Source organism: Lissotriton helveticus, chromosome 12, assembly GCF_964261635.1.
Source record: "Lissotriton helveticus chromosome 12, aLisHel1.1, whole genome shotgun sequence".
In the NCBI taxonomy this organism is placed as follows: domain Eukaryota; kingdom Metazoa; phylum Chordata; class Amphibia; order Caudata; family Salamandridae; genus Lissotriton; species Lissotriton helveticus.
This window is the reverse complement of record NC_136073.1, coordinates 521,097,710-521,117,605: the sequence shown is the minus strand read 5'-3', so window position 1 is coordinate 521,117,605 and position 19,896 is coordinate 521,097,710.

Below are 19,896 nucleotides of genomic sequence, written 5' to 3'. Positions count from 1 at the left end.
ACTCAGCAGTAGTGTTCAACATCTGCCCAGAAGCAGTAGCTGAACCAGTACCACCCTCCAGGGCCAAAAAGCTGACACGCCCATGGCACACAATTACCCCAAAAATCTTTAAGACCCATTTGCGCCACTCTAAACCCGGTCTTCTGGCAGACCTGGATGAGACCAACAACATCTACAATAATTGGATCTTCAATAATCTAAATTTTATAGCACCTTTAGAAACCATAAACAATAGAAGGGCCGCCCCCCCGAGCCATGGTTTGATAATACATTGAGACTCCAGAAGCAAATGTTTCATTGGCTGGAGGGGAAATGGTGCATGCTTTATGAACCTGACAACAATATTACTTATAAAAAAGTCATCATGGAATAAAAACAAGTATATTAGCCATGAAAAAAAGCTACTTTTCTTTCACAATTAGGACATCAGGTCATTTGCAGCTTGAGTGGTGGGAGGAGATAGCACCTGGGCCTGAATAGGGCTGTGCCTGCCTTCCACAATACTGGCTCCACCTCCTGCTGGGCGGCTGACAGCCCTGCCCCTCACTCTGAAAGGAAAGGAGAAGCCAGGAATACAAAGTGCTCCAGAAACACCAAGAACTGGTTCAGACCAGGCTCAGGGCCCACTTGCACAAAGTGAACAAAGACTTTTAGGGGTATAAGTACAGGACCCCTGACAACAGAAGATTAGATCATCCTGGAATCAAGAAGGAACCTCTGCCAAGGAGAAAGCTGAAACTGAAGAAGGAAGACTGTCCTGCTGTTGCTCTGCTGGACTGACCTGCTGTTGCTTTGCTGCCAAGGAGAGGAGAAGGACTTTGCTGTTGTGCTGTGTCCCCTGTCTTGAAGGAATCTCCAAGGGCCTGAGAAGAGCTGGCTCCCTGTTCTGAAGTCCCAGGAACAAAAAGACTTCACCCCCAGCTTCCCTGAACTCTGCCGAGAGAGTTCTGTCCTTCCTAGAGTGCTTGATCCAGTTGTGGGGCCTCTGGAAGTTGTACCTGTGCTGGGGAGCTTGAAACTAAGCTTGAGAGACTTTTGCAATTGAAAAGTTATCGCATCGCTCGCTGCGGAGCGCATCCCCGACAGTGCGAGGAAATTCCCATCGCTACGAAGGCCGAGATCGTTGCAGCGCCTGTTGCCGCTGCCAGAGACGTCGCATCCTTTGTTTGTGGGACGCACCGGACCGGTGCAGCAAAGTCTAACATCGCTGCGAGTGTCATCGCAGAGCCTGTCGTCGCTGGGTGAGATCACCGCACTGCTTGCTTGCGGACCGCATCACGTCGCTGCGAGTGTCGTCGCAGAAGCCATCGCATCGAGGAGCTGCAAGAGAGAAGATCACCGCTGGTCCGCGCATCGTCGCCCCAGAGATCGGCGCAACTCCAAAGATCGTCGCATCGTACCTTTGCGAGAACAACCTTCCTACGGAACCTACGCACCGGATTCCATACAAGTGGCCTTCCTCCCCATACAGACCGGATTTGTCGCAACACGCCCGCTGCTGCAGCGGGGTTGTCGCATCGCCTCCCCAGGGTCTCAGGAGCAACACATCGCTTGTTTTCCACTGCACCAGCTTCTGCTTTTGGAACTTTGTCGCAACTAAAAGGTACTGTGAGCTAACGTGACGCAACTGTGAACTTTTCCCGCAATTGTGGATTATTTTATCGCAACCTGAAGAATTTTATCGCATCCTTAAGAACTCTTTTGAAACCATATTCTTGAACTGTGTATGTTGAATTTTTGTCGTTTTGGTCTTGTGCAGTTTAGATTAAATACTTTTATTTTTCTAAACTGTTGTGGAGTCAGTTTGTGGTGTTTTCACTGTGTTACTGTGAGTGTTTGTACAAATACTTTACACATTGCTTCTGGTTAGCCTAGACTGCTCGTGCCATGCTGCCTAGAGGGTGAGCAGGGGTTATCTCAGAGGGTTTCCTCCTTACCCTGACTAGAAGCAAGGGTCCCTATTTGGACGATGGTACCTACTCCTGCCAACTAGAGACCCCCATTTCTAACAATGACCATTTTTTATCAGACCAGAGCTGGATCCCCATGGGGCTCGTGACCTCCAAAAGTCCTTCAATTGGTCTCTGATGTCACAGCTAACAACCTCAAAGATATCTTCAACTGTATGTTCTCTGAGGGATATTTTCCTCTACATTGGAAAAGGGCATCCATTCTTCTGTTGCTGAAAAAAGCAAATTTGGACTATAAAGAACCAAACTGATATAGGCCAATCTCCCGCTTGCCGCTGCCGACCAAGATCGTGGAAAAGGCCATGAATATAAAGCTTACCCGATTTATTAATGATAATAAACTTCTGAATAGCTCTCAATATGTCTTTAGGGGTCTACATAGTATGGAGCTGGCCCTGATCAATGTGTCAGAGGAAATAAGAGAGGTCATGGATAAAGGCGAGAAGTCGGCCTTGATCCTGCTTGACCTCTCGTCGGACTTCGACGCGGTCAATCACGACCTTCTCATTAGTTGTCTTTTTTCTCTGGGCATCAGGGATAGGACGCTGGATCTACTAAAGTCCTTTCTTAGGGACAGAGAGCAACTGGTAGAGCTTGGGGGATTCAAGTCCCCGTTGTTCTCTTTTCCTTGTGGGGCGCCACAGTGTTCCTCGTTGAGTCCGACCCTGTTTAACCTCTATGTCACCCCACTCTGCTCACTTATAAAGTACTTCGACTTTAAGACAGTATCATACATCAACAACGCTCAAATCATGGAATCCTTTCCTGAGGATCCAACGACCACCACGTCAAGATTCCACAATTGTATGCGTGAAGTAGGTAACTGGATGTCTCAAAATTGCCTGAAGCTAAATTCAGGTAAAACTGAGGAGCTTCTCTTCGGACGCGATAACTCCTTCTGGAGACCAAGTTGGTGGCCACAGAAATCGGGAGAAATCCCCAAGCCAGTCACAAATGTGAAAAACGTAGAGGTTTACTTTGACACCAAACTGTCCTTCGGAGGACAAATTAATGCAACCACCTCCTCCTGCTTCTTTATGATTAAAACCCTTAGGAAAATATTACCTTTCATTCCATTAGAGTTCCAGAAAGCTGTGGTCTGTAGTGTCTTAAGTGATGGCATTTATGTGGTATTGCCCTTTAACTGTGCATGGAACCTGGAACACTGATCTTACTGTACTGGGCTGTTCTTAGGCTCAGATGACAGTTGCCAGTCCTGTGCATTGGATGGGGTCTCTGTTACTTAGATCCTAATAAAGTGATCTTTAAACCTTCATCTGATTCCTGGAAGTGATTAATGTGGATCTTACATTTGTCGACGAGGATGGGATCTAAGTAACAGAGACCCCATCCAATGCACAGGACTGGCAACTGTCCGACAATACTGAAGACGGAAAACCTTCCCTTTCAAACAACTCATCCAAAAAGTCAATGACAACCTTGGATTCAATGGAGTTTACAAACTTAATTTCTGGCCTACGTGAATACATGTCCATACAGACTATTACATAACTATCAGAAGTATTTCTCCTCACAGGACCCAAAATATCAATCGAAATGTCGCACCAGGGACCAGCAGACGGCTCCCTTTTCAACATCGGTTGCGTCCTACACTTTAATATCTTATCACTGCTAGAACACAGACATCCTGGAACCCTTTCTTGAAATGGCTGTGCTAGAAAATCTAACCTCTAACCTACTAGTGTTCTAACCGCAAACGATCATGAGGATTGTGTTATGATTTTTCAATTTCTGCAAAGTGTGTGAGTCTTCCGCCTAATGTGACTGAATACAAGAATGGTCTGTTTCTAAACATAGCTGTTGAAGCTTTCTCACATTGATATCCACATATAATCCTTGCACAACCTGCCTGCATTTCAGGATAAAGTCATGTACCTTGGATACTAAAATCATATTTCTTGTATGCTTAACAATACCATTCTCTGCCTCCAAATCCTTTTAATTTTCCTAGTCAAAAAAGAATCAAAATAAGCTTTATTCGATATTCACAAAGTAATATCATATAAGTATACATAATTATAGCTATTATAAAAAGAGGTAAAATTTCAGTTTAAAATCATCATTTACATAGTTAAAAATAAATTTAAAATTCAGAAGTAAAAGAGGACAAAGGTCAATATGGAAAAAAACTACATCTATCACACAGGCCATTCTAAGGATCTCCTAAACTTAATCAATAGTTTTAAAAACTGTTCCATTGTGGATATCACCTCTCTGTCTTCAAGTTCTTGTAACCGCTCAAAAGCACTTTTGCAGGATCTGAGACCCCAACTCTTGAGTAGGGGTTTCAGTAGGGCTTTCCTCAGTGACATGTAATATCTACAAAATAGAATAGTATGGATATTAGATTGTATTGACATGTCGTCACACGGGCAATGACAAAGAATCTGAGTCCAATCATTGCATGTAGGAAATGTTATAAGTCTAAAAAAGGAACCCAGTCTAAATCTGGTAAGTAGCATCCTCGAATAACATGAAAAATCTGAAGTGAGATATAATTGTAGACCCTTATGGGATGTCACCCTTTGGTATGCCTGGATGTTTTTATTTTGTTTTTGCTTATTCCATCTGATTGTTTCCAGGTGGGCCATTAGTGTCTTTCTTAAGAATTTCCTTGGGACATTTTCCAGTGAGACAGGGTCCGAAAACCACTCCGGACGGCCAATTTCCTCAAAAAAGTTCTCAACATAAGCCAACCATTTAGAATGGTTTGCATGGTTGACCCCCTCCAATTTTAAAATATCTAGTATCACTTCTCTATTCAGAGATGTCTCGGGGGTGGACCAGATTTTGTGCCAGAGAAGAAGAGGCTCAGTTTTTATTATGTCCGATATGTACGGGAGGTCCAGTTCAATGTGCATCATATACACAGAGGTTGCTTTTGTGGAGGCCAAAAGGTACCTTAGAAATTGATTTTCCACTGTTTGTATCAATGAAATGTTTTTGTCAATTCCCCAAAGGCCAGCGCCATAAATGGCAGTTGAAACACATTTCGCTTTGTTTTACCGGCCTGCCCCCTATTTTTCCCGCAAAGTCTCGAACCCCACCAATGGCTCGGATAAATGCGAGTTTCCTCTTATCAACAGCCGATTGCCACGAAACTTTTCTATGTAGGCAGATGCCCAAGTATGTAAAAGCCTCCACAGTCTCCAGTTTTTGGCCCTCGATGAAAACAGGGCATGGGATTTTTTTGTGCTTTTTGTTACATAACATTGTGTGAGTTTTTCCTATGTTTACTTTCAGGCCCCTGTCATTCATAAAGGCAGAAAATGCGGTAACAGCTTTTTGTAAACCCACTCTTGTCTGGGAGAGAATTGCCGCATCATCTGCATATAGCAGAATTGGGATAGATTGACCGGCTATTTTTGGGAAGTCACATTTGATGTTTTTAAGATGTTCGCCTATGGCATTTATATAGAGCGAGAATCAGGGGAGCTAAGATGCACCCCTGCCTAACCCCTCTGCCAATGCCAAAACGCGGCGAGCACTCTCCCTTCGGGCCAAATCTAACTCTGGCTCCTGCGTCTCTGTACAGGGCCTTGATAAAAAGGAGGATTGATGGATCTATCCCCAATTGTTTTAAAGTATCCCATAGTTGGTCATGCAGGACGCAATCGAATGCTGAGGTTAAATCTATGTACGTTATGTACAGACTTCGCTTCTTGATGTTGACATATTTGGACATGATCAGGTGTAAATTGAGGGTCTGTTCTGTTGTTCCTCTATCTGACCGGAAACCATATTGTAAGGTCGATAGAATATTCTCGGCTTCCGTCCATTCAGTTATTCGTTTCAAGATGATGCGCCCAACAATCTTCATTAACGTGTCGAGGAGGGATATAGGTCTATAACATGATGGAGAATGCCATCTCCTTTTTTGAAAATAGGTATTACTATCGCCTCGGCCCATGTTGGAAGAAGATCCAGAGTATTTAGAGAATTCAAAACAGAGGTCAGAAGGGGAGCCCAAAATTCTATTTCTGCCTTATACACATCTGCTGGGATGGCATCCGGCCCTGGTGCCTTCCCAGGAGGACTTTCCATGATTGCCAGTTCTACCTCCTCATACGAAAATACTATTTTGCTATGGCTCTCCCAGGATGTATTTATAAATGTTTGAGTAATGAGTTCTGGTGTAAGAGTGTTTAGGGATGTGGGATTACTGTATAGTTCTTTAAAATGGGTAGCCCACACCTCACCATTAATTGCCATATCCAAACTCCTCGTGGGCATTTTTACCCACGGCAAAGGAGTGTTAATAAGTTTCCAAAAAGCTGACATGTCCCTGTTTTCAGATGTTGTCACCAAATTATGCCATGCTTCCGCTTTGAGAGCCTTTTTTCTATTTTTAATGGCTAAACGGTACTGGATTCTAGCCTGGCGTATTTCTGTGAGTGATTTGGGTATAGCGTGCAGCAAGTTCTTTAAAGACTTTAAAGCCATGGAGCATTTTCTATCAAACCAGCCTTTAGAGGCAATAGGGCCTGATTTAAACTGTCGCGTCAATAGTTCTTTTAATGTAGCCTGTATCTTAATAAAGGCATTGCGAATAGCCTTGGGGTTATCATTATTAGAGAGACAAGTATGTATCTCCTCTCTCCTCTTATTGACTAGATTTTTCAAGAGGTTGTTAGGGTTGATTTTATCCCACTTGACAGAGTATCCATTTCTAGCCCCCATTTTAATTGGTTGTTCGTAGTTTACCTTTCGGCTACTTTGAGTGGTAGTTGGAGAGGGTAGTTTGACAGTTACAGACAAAGGATAATGATCACTATAGGGGTGGTCGAGAGTGTCCCAGCAAACTATTAACGGGGCATGGTTTTTTGAGCATAGTATAAAGTCTATGAGAGAGTTCATTCCTCTACCATGAAACGTTGATTTGAAAGATCTTGGGATGTTAAGTAACTCATTTGCAAAAAATAAATTAAACGAGGTCAAAAAACTATTTAGCCGATCCCCTGTTTTTGAGTGTTGGAAATGACTGAAGGTAGGATCTTCAGAGTACATCTCATTTCTTTCATAAGGATCACAGGCATCTTTCATTGTGTTTTGGCAGATGTGACAATTAAAATCGCCCATAAACACTATTGCGCACTCTCCCCCAGAGATTTCTTTGAAAGTTAGCAGGGTTTGTTGTAGGTCGTCCACGGCTTTCTCCATCTGTTCTGAGGTCATATTATTATAAAAATTTACTATTAGCAATAGGAAGGATGGAGCTATGTCCATTGCAATTATTTGGAAAGATTCCTTAAGTAACGTTTTTCTGATCCTATTGCCAACTGCAACGCTAATATACGTGCAGAGTCCCCCTTTATGTCTGCCCTGATTGCTCACGGTCGCCGGTGAGTGGAATGTCTGAAAGCCCTGAAGGTGGATAGGGGAAATCACCCAGGTTTCCTGGAAACACAGGATAGAATAATGATTAACCAGGTCTACCCAGTCTGATAATGTAATTTTTGAGGCAAGCCCGGCCAGGTTCCATGAAAGGATCTGCAATTTGGTTGTTTTATCCCTATCTCCCTTTTGGATAACATGTGTATTTTCAATAGGTTTGGATGCTGATCTTGGTGCCCTTTTAGTTTTACTCCTCTCGTTGATTTTTTCTTTTTTTCTTGGCCTGTTAAATAAAGGGTTTGTGTCAGGGCCGTCCACCGGATAGTCTTGGCTGGGTGAGATATCGATATTTGTACTCACAAGTTTCCTGTTATCCTGATTTTTTGCTTTGGTTGCAGAGAGTCATTCCACTTCATCAAGACCATAGAGTGGCTCATAATAATTGTGGCAGGCAAGGTTCCAGGACGGGGTTATAGAAGAAGGAGCTTCAGCATATCCCACCAAGTTATGTTGTGGTGTCGGGAATCGCAAATAGCCATTATAAGGATGGAATGCCTGATCCCTTACTCCATACGTTAGAGGATATTTGGTGAGGGTTGGTCTTCTTGGCTGTTCCAATGAGAATTTGTCAAAATAAGTTTTGGTTTGGTGTGGCTTTGGGGGCATTAAGGCTTCAGGATAAAAGTACGCCAAGGGTTTAGATGATATTGGTCCCCTGCTGAAACCAGAGAACCAATCTGTTATATGTGCAATAACTCTTGGATCTTTGAAGGTGACAATTACTACGTCACCCTCTATATCTTTAGGGCGAATTCCAACCCATTTTGTTCTTCTTACCATTTTTATATTACCATTTATGTGCGGAGGTAAAGGTCTGTTTTCACTAAGCCAAAAAATCACCTTGTTTTTTAGGCTTTGGTGGTTTTCATAAGTGTCCGTAGCAGATAGTGGTTGAACCCCCGTTAGTACTATAACATTCTGTAATGCAGCAGGGGGTAAATCGACATACCTTTCACGTGGCTGTTTTTTATGTGGGGCGGCAGACTTGATGTTATCTAGGGTGGATGGTGTATTGCCCATTTTTGCAGAAGCTATAAGGGAGTTTATTTGTGCCGTTTGCGCCTGGGTGTTTTGAGGCGCTTTTGTGGGGGGAATTAGATTTTGATTTGCTGCCCTCATCTTTGTTGAATCTGTTTGTTGGATTGTTTTTTGTGTTGAAGATCTCCTGTCATTCGTACTTTTTTGGGCCGGAATCATTTTTTCTTTATTGGATATTTTCTCTCCACCAATAGAAGTTGTAGGATCTATTGTGGCCATAGTCGTTTTTGTTATGTTATTGATTGCGTCTCCCTTCTTTAAATTTGACACAACGTCTTGATCCCTATTACCTGGTTGGTTCTGGGCAAAGGTTCCCAAAAGGGTATCCACCTGACTACCTACTCTCGTCACTCTCTCGAGTATTGGAATTAATAGGGCCTTGAAAAGATGTTCCATTGCATCCACAAAATCTTTAATTGAAGGAGGGACACATGAAGTAAATGTTTCCCGAGATGAGGTACATGTGTCTTCTACTATTTGTAACAGCTCCTTGGTGAGTAGGTTCTTGGCAGGTTTTTGAGTTTTACGAGCCGGTTTTACTGGGGCTCTTTTTCGGCGTTTTTTGGGAGGTGATCGAATAATAACCTGTTTCTTTTTAGGTTGATTTATGGCATGTGAAGGTTTATCTAACCTTAGTACAAGGGGTGGAGGTTGAAACATCGTTAGCTTTTGGGTCTCCGAAGACGGGGGGACTTCTATTATGTCAGATGCAACAAACTCCGCGATTTTTGGCAGATTTGGAGTGACAAGATCGATAAGATCCGTAGATGGAGTAATTGTGTTAATAACTGAATTTAAAGGGGGTAGGACAGAAACACAATTTTGGGGGAAAAATAGGATTGAAACAGTAAAGGAACATTATCCGTATTTAATGGATCATCATCAGAATTTTCCACGGTTGACTTTAATGGATGAGGCTCTAGGGTAAGTGTGAGACCTGGGTGGTGTGTGGAGTTTTTAAGTAGCTCTACGGATCGTCGCCGTGCAATACGGCGCTCTACCAGGGCTAGGTCTCTATCTATTTCGGCGGTTGCTTTGAAGAAGAATTTGTCCAGGGGTCCCAGAATAGAGGTGCCATCTGTATTTACTTGGGCATCAGTACCTGATTTCGCCATGATCGTGCGCCGATGAGGTGTGTACATCTAGTACCGAAGCAAATGGGGTGGCCCAGCCCGGCCTGGCCTTGGAGGGCCGTAGAGGGCCCGCCCTTTGCCCGGGCTTAGCCCGGCGCTCCCGCGCGCTCCCGCGACGCGAGTGGGGCTGTGCAATTTTAATCGCCGGTAGTCGCGCTCTATCGACCCGCCTTCCTTCCTGGTGACAGGGCAGCTGGGAAGGGTAGTTGTTTCCCTCTCGGTCCCCCCCTCTCGGTGGCTGTTCCAAGAACAGGGACAGCGGCGGAGGGAGACCGGCGCGGTACACCCGCAGGGGCTCCGCCTCCAGCAGCACCACGCTAGGCGGCTCGTGCAGTTCTGTGATTCACTGGTGAGTCTGAATCCTCACTGACCTTTGTGATAGTTTCTCCTGATGCAGAAGACCGAGTTTTCTCAAAAACTATCAAAGCTCTAGAAATACGCCAAGCTGTAATCCAGAACAATCCAGAACAAGGAGAATGCTGGGACCTATAGTCCTACCCACACTGCGGTCGCTGCTTAATACCCAGAAAGCTGCGACAGCGGGGTGTCCAGATAACGTTTTCGTCTGGTGAGGTCGAGGAGGTCAGGGAGGTGCAGGAAATTTGAAACGTTTAGCGTTTAGTTAGCAGGGTAAAGTTAACGAGAGAAAACCCCACACAGAAAGGGGCTGCCGCAGGCAATCACCAACTCGAGCATCTTAGTTTTAGTTTTAGTTTTAGAAAGTTTTAGGAAGTCCAAAAATGCCTTTCCGTGGTTTACCCCAACTAACCTGCTCCTTATCACGCTATCGCCCAGTCCATTAGAACTGCAACTCCGGCGAGGGAAAGAAACCACCGATGGGCTCGCGATCCAACAAAGCAGAGCCGAGCCGTCTCACCGTCGGGAAACTCAGTCAGGGCATTCAGGGCTTTCCAGCAAGCAGTTCAGAAGCCTCACGAAGAGCAGTTCAGAAGCCTCACGAATTTTCCTAGTCACTTTAACTCCTCTCTTATGTTCCTGAGTCACTCTACCCTCGCCTGCCAACCAGGATCTCTATTGGCATCCTACTTGCACTTTCTAATAATAGGAAAGAACTTTATAATCCCCTTCCATAGCCCTAAATATTTCCGGAATTTAGCCTTCAAAGACAAAATCTCCTTCCAGGCGCAGGGAAAATAACAACACCTTGCAACATCACCTGTTCCCCAATCCAGCCAAACATTCAAAATGACTACCACTATTAATTTGCCTGTCATTTTCCAACTCATCAAAAGCGCTAACTCACTTACTATAGATAGGTTCGCTCTAAGCATTCAAAAAAGGTAATCAATCAATCAAAACATCTTTATTCCGCGGGAAACCCGCCATGAAAGACGTTTAAAATACATACAGTGAAAATATGAATCAGCATCAGCACCAAGCAATATATATTGTATAAAACATGATTTCAAGCATGAAGCACATAATAAATAATCTGAAAAAATTAAGTGGGGTTAAACAAAGTGCACGTTGCTTCTTTAACATACAGTTGCCTATAGAAACAGACTTGCGCAGCGACGCGTTTTAATGCCAGTTAGTTCTTGCAAACACCTAAAAGATGGATGGCATTTATGATAATTTCAGAACCTTAGAAAAGGGTCCAAATACAATCTTGTATATAATTGGTAATACCCACAGAAGAAAGAAAAGTGAATCATATTTTGCTTATATACGTTATTGCATAGACAAACTCGTGAGCTCAAGTTGTGCTGGACCCCTGCAGGAAGTATAGGGAGCATTTCAATGCCACTGCTCTATATTGAAATAGAAGCGAGCGCACCCAACTCCCTTTCATATTCGTCAGGTGATCAGTTGGAACAACCCCAAAATAAGCAAGTAAATAATCCAATGCTGGATTCCTGTGATTCCTCATGCAGCCTGATACCTTGCAATTTTTCTAACGACGAGGCCTGAATATATTTGTGGCAGTGGGACAAGGGCCCTTCCACTTGGTGTTGACGGTAAGTTAAGAAGAAAGTCTATTGACCTTGACAATTTAATTCTATTTTACGCTATTTGAAGTGCCCATGATCTAGAGTTGCTAAATAGGATCCCTAATTATGAAAAGGTGCTGGTCTGTGGCAGCATATTTAGGCCTACTGTGATAGGTGAAAAACATGTACACTTCAGGCCATATAACATTGTAAACGATTTAGTAAAATTAGTTCTTAGAACCAATTTCTCCATAAAATTCACAACATTATTTATTAAGATGCATAAGGTTTTAGGGGTGCGAGCCATTAAAAAAGCATCATCCGCATATAAATGTACAGGAGTGGGTGCGCCGTTTACCAAGGGGACATTTATAAGCTTTGAATTAAGATTATTTAAATCTATACTACTAGTATAAAGAGAGAACAGAAACCTTTTGGCAAGGTAAACTCGGGAACCACAGCACCAATCCACACACCCAATACATTGTTGGAATCCTCAGGTGTTTAGATGGACATAGGCGACATAAAATAAAAATAAAACGTAAATTAAAAAATTAAAATTTACAAACAAAGTAGTCCCCTAAAACTAGCGCCGGCCGCGACGTAGCGCTGACCGCGACCTAGACATGCGGGATGACGACAGGCGGGGAGGAGCGGTGACGAGCGGCGAGGAGTGGCGGTGAAGTCCGGAGCTCGGGGAGGAGCGGCGCATCAGGTAAGGCGAGGCGGGAGGCGGTCTGGGCGATGTCGGGGCGGGCGCGGGCCCGGGAGTGGCGGTGAAGTCCGGAGCAGGTAAGGCAGAGGCGGGAGGCAGGCGGGCGGGAGGCGGGAGGCAGGCGGGCGGGGGCGGGAGGTGGTCTAGGCAATGTCGGGGCGGGCGGGGGCCCGGCCGGGACTGCACAAATGCTGCCCCCAGCCCCCTTCTGCCCCGGGCAACGCCGGGGCGGGCTGCTAGTATAGTATAAATAACAAAGGGGCAAGCACGCGCCCTTGATGCACACCTCCTTCAACAAAAAAATCATCTGTGCTGATGTTTCTTCCAGCTGACTGCCCTCATACTTCCGATGCGCTGATGCCTCTTCCTTCGTACTGCGCAGCTGCAGATTTATTCACTTGCTGCCTCAGACTCCACCCTGACCACCAACTCCAGATGCACTATCCATTGGAGATCTCTTGCCCTTGCCATCGAATGAGCCTGACACACATGTGTACGTGCACCTCAAAATTCGTACTCCCTGCTTATTGACCATTTAACCATGTAGCAGTATATGTTCACACCCACTAAAACATATAACAACACTCTCACCAGGCATTCTATCGTTTACAGTACAACTGTCAAATCTTAGCAGCTAACGCCTTCCCTCCAAAAAAAAATCAACCATTGAACAGTCAAACATTCAATCCCAAAATGTCATTTTACCAATAATTCCACATAATCCTTATTTTATCATTGCTGTGTGTGGGCAATGAAAGCAGGCTATGCATAATATTAGGTCACGCATGGCAAGTGATACAAGTGTGACATTATGGAAGTGCTTTACAATACAGATTTATTCGTAAAATATATAACCTGCACTTAAGGGACACATTCAAAATGCTCTTCCAAACCTAGTACATTTGGTGCCACTCGTGAACTGACTCTGTGGTTTTGTTTCCCTGCCAACACTGTTCGCGCTACAGGAGTACCCCATCACCTCCCTTTGTGCTGCTGGACCGGCTAGGAAGCTCGGGAACACCTCGTGGCCGCAGAGGAGGGTGAGGCGCCGGCCCCGGGACTGCGAGGACCAGCATACAACAGCTCCAGCTGGTCCTCTTCCCGCGTGAGCCGCGCCCCCTCCCAGTGCCACGCCTCCAGCCAAGCCCTTTAACTTCTCGCGGCACCCGCTTCGCGGGTGCCACTCGTGAACTGACTCTGTGGTTTTGTTTCCCTGCCAACACTGTTCGCGCTACAGGAGTAGCCCATCACCTCCCTTTGTGCTGCTGGACCGGCTAGGAAGCTCGGGAACACCTCGTGGCCGCAGAGGAGGGTGAGGCGCCGGCCCCGGGACTGCGAGGACCAGCATACAACAGCTCCAGCTGGTCCTCTTCCCGCGTGAGCCGCGCCCCCTCCCAGTGCCACGCCTCCAGCCAAGCCCTTTAACTTCTCGCGGCACCCGCTTCGCGGGTGCCACTCGTGAACTGACTCTGTGGTTTTGTTTCCCTGCCAACACTGTTCGCGCTACAGGAGTAGCCCATCACCTCCCTTTGTGCTGCTGGACCGGCTAGGAAGCTCGGGAACACCTCGTGGCCGCAGAGGAGGGTGAGGCACCGGCCCCGGGACTGCGAGGACCAGCATACAACAGCTCCAGCTGGTCCTCTTCCCGCGTGAGCCGCGCCCCCTCCCAGTGCCACGCCCCCACAACTGGTCACATCCTATTAAATCGATCCCCGGAACGCGCATTGCGGGACGCGCGCGGGTCGGAGCCCGGGGCTAAGACCGGGCAAAGAGCGGGCCGTTTGAGGCCGTTCGAGGACCTGAGAGACTGGACTGGGCCACCCCCCTTGCAAGTAACTATTTATATTCTCCAGACACCCATCATTTTTGTATTATTTATTGTAGCCCCAGGAACATCAATATTGACTCCCACCCCCACACGATGGTAGTCACAAGAGGAAAGAAGACTTTAGCTCCAGGGAGCGTAGGAAATATATTGGGCCCTATGGACGATTTTATTACAAAAGCAAATTCGTTCATTGACCAAAGTATCTCCCTTATGGAAAACAGAGTCTCATTAGATCTAGAATTCGCAAAAAGATCCTCCCTAGGAAACCTAGCTGAAGCCAGAACTCCCGTTTCGACCACTAACAAAAAAGTACCAGGGATTGTGATCGAGGGCAGACGCAGCCTCCCAAATAATGTAGATCTATCCGTATCTGAGCTTGTAGACTCTCCTTTAGGCTCTGACCTAGAAAAAACTCCGGAGCTCCCCCCCCAATCCCCCACCCAAATATTACCTATGGAGGACATTCAAGCAAGAGGAAGGAGGGAAGGAGCAATTAGCAAAAACAAGCCTACCCAACTAAATCCCACCATATCGAAAACCGTTCGCCCACCCATCCCACTACCATTATCACAGCAACAACTACTCACTGTAATAGTACATCACGATCAACCGGAAGGTGCTATTCCCATATCATTGGTCTCACCAACTCAACTTTCCGCAGAAAAGGGTCTGGAAGAACACGACAATTCTACTCTTATAAATAAGCTAGCCGAACTTTTTAAACAACTTCTACAACCGGTAGAACAAAAACTAGCAAAGATAGAAACTCAGATCTCGAAGCTCATCTCCTTACCACAACACAAACAGGGGCATTTCCAACAAAAGAAAGGAGGCACAAACCCTTTTCATAACTCCCTCTCAAATCCTCTGGGTCTCACTGCAAAATCCACAACTCCCCAAACCACTGCACCACAGACAGTTACATCGATAGCATTACCCCCCACCCCAACACCCCCAATTACGCTGACCTCAACCACTTTAAACACTACTCCCGCAGCGCCAACCACATCAAAACAAGATAATAATGTGGCATCCACAAACACTTCGTCACAACCAGCACCAAGAAAAACCGTACCTCCCAAGATCCCGGCACAAAATCCTATTTCCCAATCAACCCAAAGAAACACCTTAAGAGGGACTGGAGAAATTAGAGCCCATTCTGAGCTTCCCCCCGAGGCTGCCCCCTACGTAGCGGTTATGATTGGAGTACCTGAACTAGCCCCCAACACGGCGGAACCTCCATGGTCCTTAAAAAACAAAGTTCACCATTGGCTACAGGTAAATCGTCCCATGCCACCAAATTGCCATGGAAGGATTTCCTCCATACGCAGGACCCCATGGGTGGGGAAAGACGAAAAACAGTTCTCAGGGGACTGTATTATCATAACTTTTGAGGACCCTTGGGTGGCAGACTATATTAGCTCCTGGGATCAACCCAACGTAATTGGAGGAATTAGTATAAAACCACTCTCCTTCTTTTATCCCATTTTCCAAGCCACAAATAGTTACTTTTTTGAGGACCCTGTTTTTCCTTGGGTTGAACGACCCCAGCGTCAACCCCCAGTATTCGAGAGTAGACAATACGGTCCCCCTCGCTTTCGAGAGCAGGAAAACCCATGGCATACAGTAAACCCACGCCATCAGGGATCAAACTGGGGAGAATGGGGATATCAACAGCAGAGGATGACTCGTAGAGAACCGCCCAGATGGGACCCTTGGCATAATATCCCACTAGTAAACCGATTTAGTCCCCTAGAAATGGTAGACTGACCATCAAGGGACACTGAACATACTAGTTCTAACCTCCCACACTCCCCTCCCCCAACTAACAATATTGAGGAGATTTCACAAACCTTAGCCCCAAAAGCTAATCCCCACACAATACCTTTCCTATTCTGGAACGTGGCGGGTCTACGATCTAAGATCGAAGACCCTGTAGCAGTGAACTTCCTTGAACAAGGCAAAATAATCTGCCTTCAAGAGACCTGGACAACCTCAGAGCTCCACCTGCTGGGGTATAAAACCTATTCTTCCCCAGCTAGCCGTAGTGCAATAGGCAGACCCAAAGGAGGACTTACAACCTATATTGCCAACACCCTATCCCGCCTAAAAGTGACCAATTTTCTCACCGACTCTAACTGTCAGATATTTTCCCTCTCCTTTGCAAACAAAGACACCATAGTTCTCGTTAACTCATATAACAACTTAACGGAAAACGATTTTCTGACTTTCGTTGAAAATATGCAGGAGAGACTAAGAAGCCTACTACAGAGGGAGACTAACTCCAAAATGATTCATCTTCTCTGGGGAGGCGACTTCAACCTTCATCCATGCCCAATGGCAGTCTCCCAATGCTATGGGTTCGTGGACGAACATGAAGCCCCATTAGCTCACTTTGCCCACAACAAATCCGGCAATGTTATGAATAATATACAGTCAGAGTTCGACTTAGTGATCGCTAATTCCCCAAAGGTGAGGGAACTCCAGTTTGACCCAACCTACGTGGGCAGAGGCCACCAGACAACAGTGGACTATATCCTGCTTTCTCAAGGTCTCGCTACAATGGTCACAGGTTACCAAGTAATGACAAACATACTAAGCGATCACTACGCATTAAAGATAGAACTCCATCCACCAGAACACAAATCTAAGGTCACTGATATAGCAAAAGCCCTTACTCAAGAAAGATTGCAACTAGGGAAACACAACGGTTACTCCATAAAATGGAAAAAGATTGACCCGCAAAATCTCACAAAGAAAATAGTGGACCAGGCGTACCCGAATATCATCAAACTGCCTGGACCCGGCACTAAACCATGCAGAGGTCCTGTTAAACTTTGGAGAAATCCTGGCAGTAGCTAAAGAGCTGCTTACGGGGAAAGCTACAAACAAACATCTAGCAAAAAAAGGTTGGTTTGATCACAACTGCACGAAGGCCTTAACTGATCTAAAATCTGCCCTTCACAAAAAACCAAGAGATGTCGGCCTCATTCAACTCTTGAGAAGACAATACAAAAAGGATCGCAACCTAAGAGTTCAACAACTGAAAGAGAAACTGTGGAAAGATCTAGACAAGAGTTGCTTATCAAAATGCAGCAAGGATTTCTGGAGAACGGTCAGATCCCCATACCTCTCAGACAACAACTCTCCCAAGATAGAGGTAGCTATAGATGAGGGAACCTGGATAGCCCACTTTGGAAATATATTCAAAGACCAAGGAATCACAGACCATTCAGCGAACCTCTCTAATGAGGTACAATACCCTATTCCAATATCCTTTGACATTTCTGAAATCTTGGTGGCTCTGGAAAGAAGCAAGACAGGAAAAGCCCCGGGCCCCGATGGCGTCCCTGTCGACCTTTTTAAATTTAATCAGGATCTCTGGGCACCCATCCTAACAAGAGTTTGTGCAGCTGCAGCCAGCGAAGGAATTTTAGACTCCTGGACCAGATCAATCATGGTCCCCATTTTTAAGAAAGGGGACCGCCAGGATGTGAAATGCTATCGTCCTATCTCTCTCCTGGACTCCCTCGGCAAAGTAGTGGGGAGGGTTATTTTGGAGAGACTCCAACTGTGGAGCGAGGAAAAAGCAATCATCTCAGATCTCCAATTTGGTTTCAGAGAAGGTCTCGGGACAGTAGAGCAGGCACTCAACCTCAGTCTCATAATGGCCAAAGACATGCATGCCAAGAAAACCACGGTATACATGGTCTATGTGGACCTGTCTGCCGCTTTTGACTGTGTCTCACACTCCAAACTATGGACAGTCCTAAAAAAAATGGACATAGACCCCTCCCTGTTGGATCTCCTGAGAGAGCTGTATTCCGGGGCCTCGGCGAGAGTCCGCTTTGGAAAGAATGGCGAGTTGACAGCGTCGTTCGGCGTGGAGCGGGGAGTCAGGCAGGGTTGTGTTCTGGCCCCCTTTCTCTTCTCACTTTACACCAATGGCCTGGAGGAAGAGATGTTGAGGGGGGCTCAGGACCTGCCAAAACTGAAACAGAGACCGATCCCAGCACTCCTTTACGCGGATGACGCTGTCATCCTGGCCCGAACTCCCCGTGAACTCCAGCTCTCACTCAATAGATACACCTCCTTCATGAATTCTTTGGACCTTAAGGTCAACGTAAAAAAAACGTTTGTTATGATCACGGGGGGGGGGTGAAGAAAGGCACAAAAAACATCTTCCTTGATAATCAACCACTTGAGACCACAACACAATACCCATATCTTGGGGTGATGATAGATGACAAGCTAACATGGAAACCAGCTGTGGACACTAGATGCCATCTCTTTAAACGTTCGACAGCGGCCTTGCAGTCCTTCTCACGAAAATTGGGAAGGAGACGTCCAGTAGAACTGCTGAGAATCTATAAAGCCAAGTGCCAGGCCATTGCTCTCTACGGAGCAGGAGTCTGGGGTCACACAGATGTCGGACCCCTACAGAAAATCGAAAACGAATTCATAAGATTTCTTCTTGCGACCCCGAAAGGTTCGTCAACCTACGCCTCCCACATGGAACTGGGAATTCCCTATCTCCAGGATCTCATCAAAATTCAGCCTTTGCTCCTGTGGAGGCGTATCTGGGTATCGGACGTGAATACACTATCTCAGTCGATAGTGGCCGACACAATGTCACTCGACCACTCCTCCAGACTGAAGTGGCTCCGTTATATTAAAAACTTTTTTACCGACCTTGGGTTTGAAAATTACTACCTTCAACCAGAGTCGATTGTTTCCCTCCCAAAAAAGGAGCTCAAGGAACTTGCCCTGCGACACCTGGAAACACTAAGATTGTCAACTGACGCTGCGAAACCTTCAGTGATTCACGCGAATATAGTCCAGCAAACCTTCGGCATTCAACCCTATCTTACCCTACAGAGCAAAACATACGAGAGGATGTTGTTGACCAGGCTCAGACTGAACCTTTTTTTTCAGACTGGTAGCTTTTCCTATAAACAAGGCCTGGGAACAAAGCATGCCCCCATGTCCCTGCGATGGGAAATCAATTCAATCGAACATCCACGCTTTCTTGTTTTGCAAATTTTACCATCCCCACAGAAAACGTTGGATCCTCCCGATATGCAGGCGGTGGGGCCTCAGACAGTGTCGACCGGCCTTTTACCGATTGCAATCCTTAGAGTCTGAAGAAGTCTGTTACCTAGTCCTAAACTTTTTTAAATGTATTATGAATCATAGAAAAAACCTTTAGCAACATGCAAAGGAAAAAACAATAACTTTTTAAAGCAAATATTTTCTCTTTTTTAAACATATGTTTGTTTTCCCTAAAATTTTAAACGTTTTTCGAAATGTTTTTTTTTTCTTATGTACCCCAATGGAATTTAATTGCTGACTGTTTCTTTTATGGTTTTCTTTGTGATTAACCGAATAAAGAAAGAATTATTATATGTTACATTTGGTATTCCTTTTCCTAAAGTTACTGTACACCTGATCTAAATAATTTTAACTGTGCCAAGTAAGTTTTATCCTTTTTTCTTTCTGCATACCCTTTATTGGCTATGATATTCTACTAGGTTATCCACCCCAAAGAATTGCAATTGAAAAGTAAATATTGAGCCAGTTTTTTTTTGTCTCACTTACCTCAGAAAAAAATGGAAACTGTTGGTGCCTAATAATCATTTACTATGGATATTTTGTGTCTTTTTTTGTAGCAACATGTTCCCGATTCAAAATGGGAATAAAATGTAAGAGACACTGAGGGCCACATTGCGATGGCTGTCAGGTAAGTGTCCGACTGTCATCCACCGGGCAAGTGTCTGACCGACTATATATTGGCGGTCCCACCTGCCCGATTACAATGCAACCCCTGCGAAGAAGATTGGGAAAC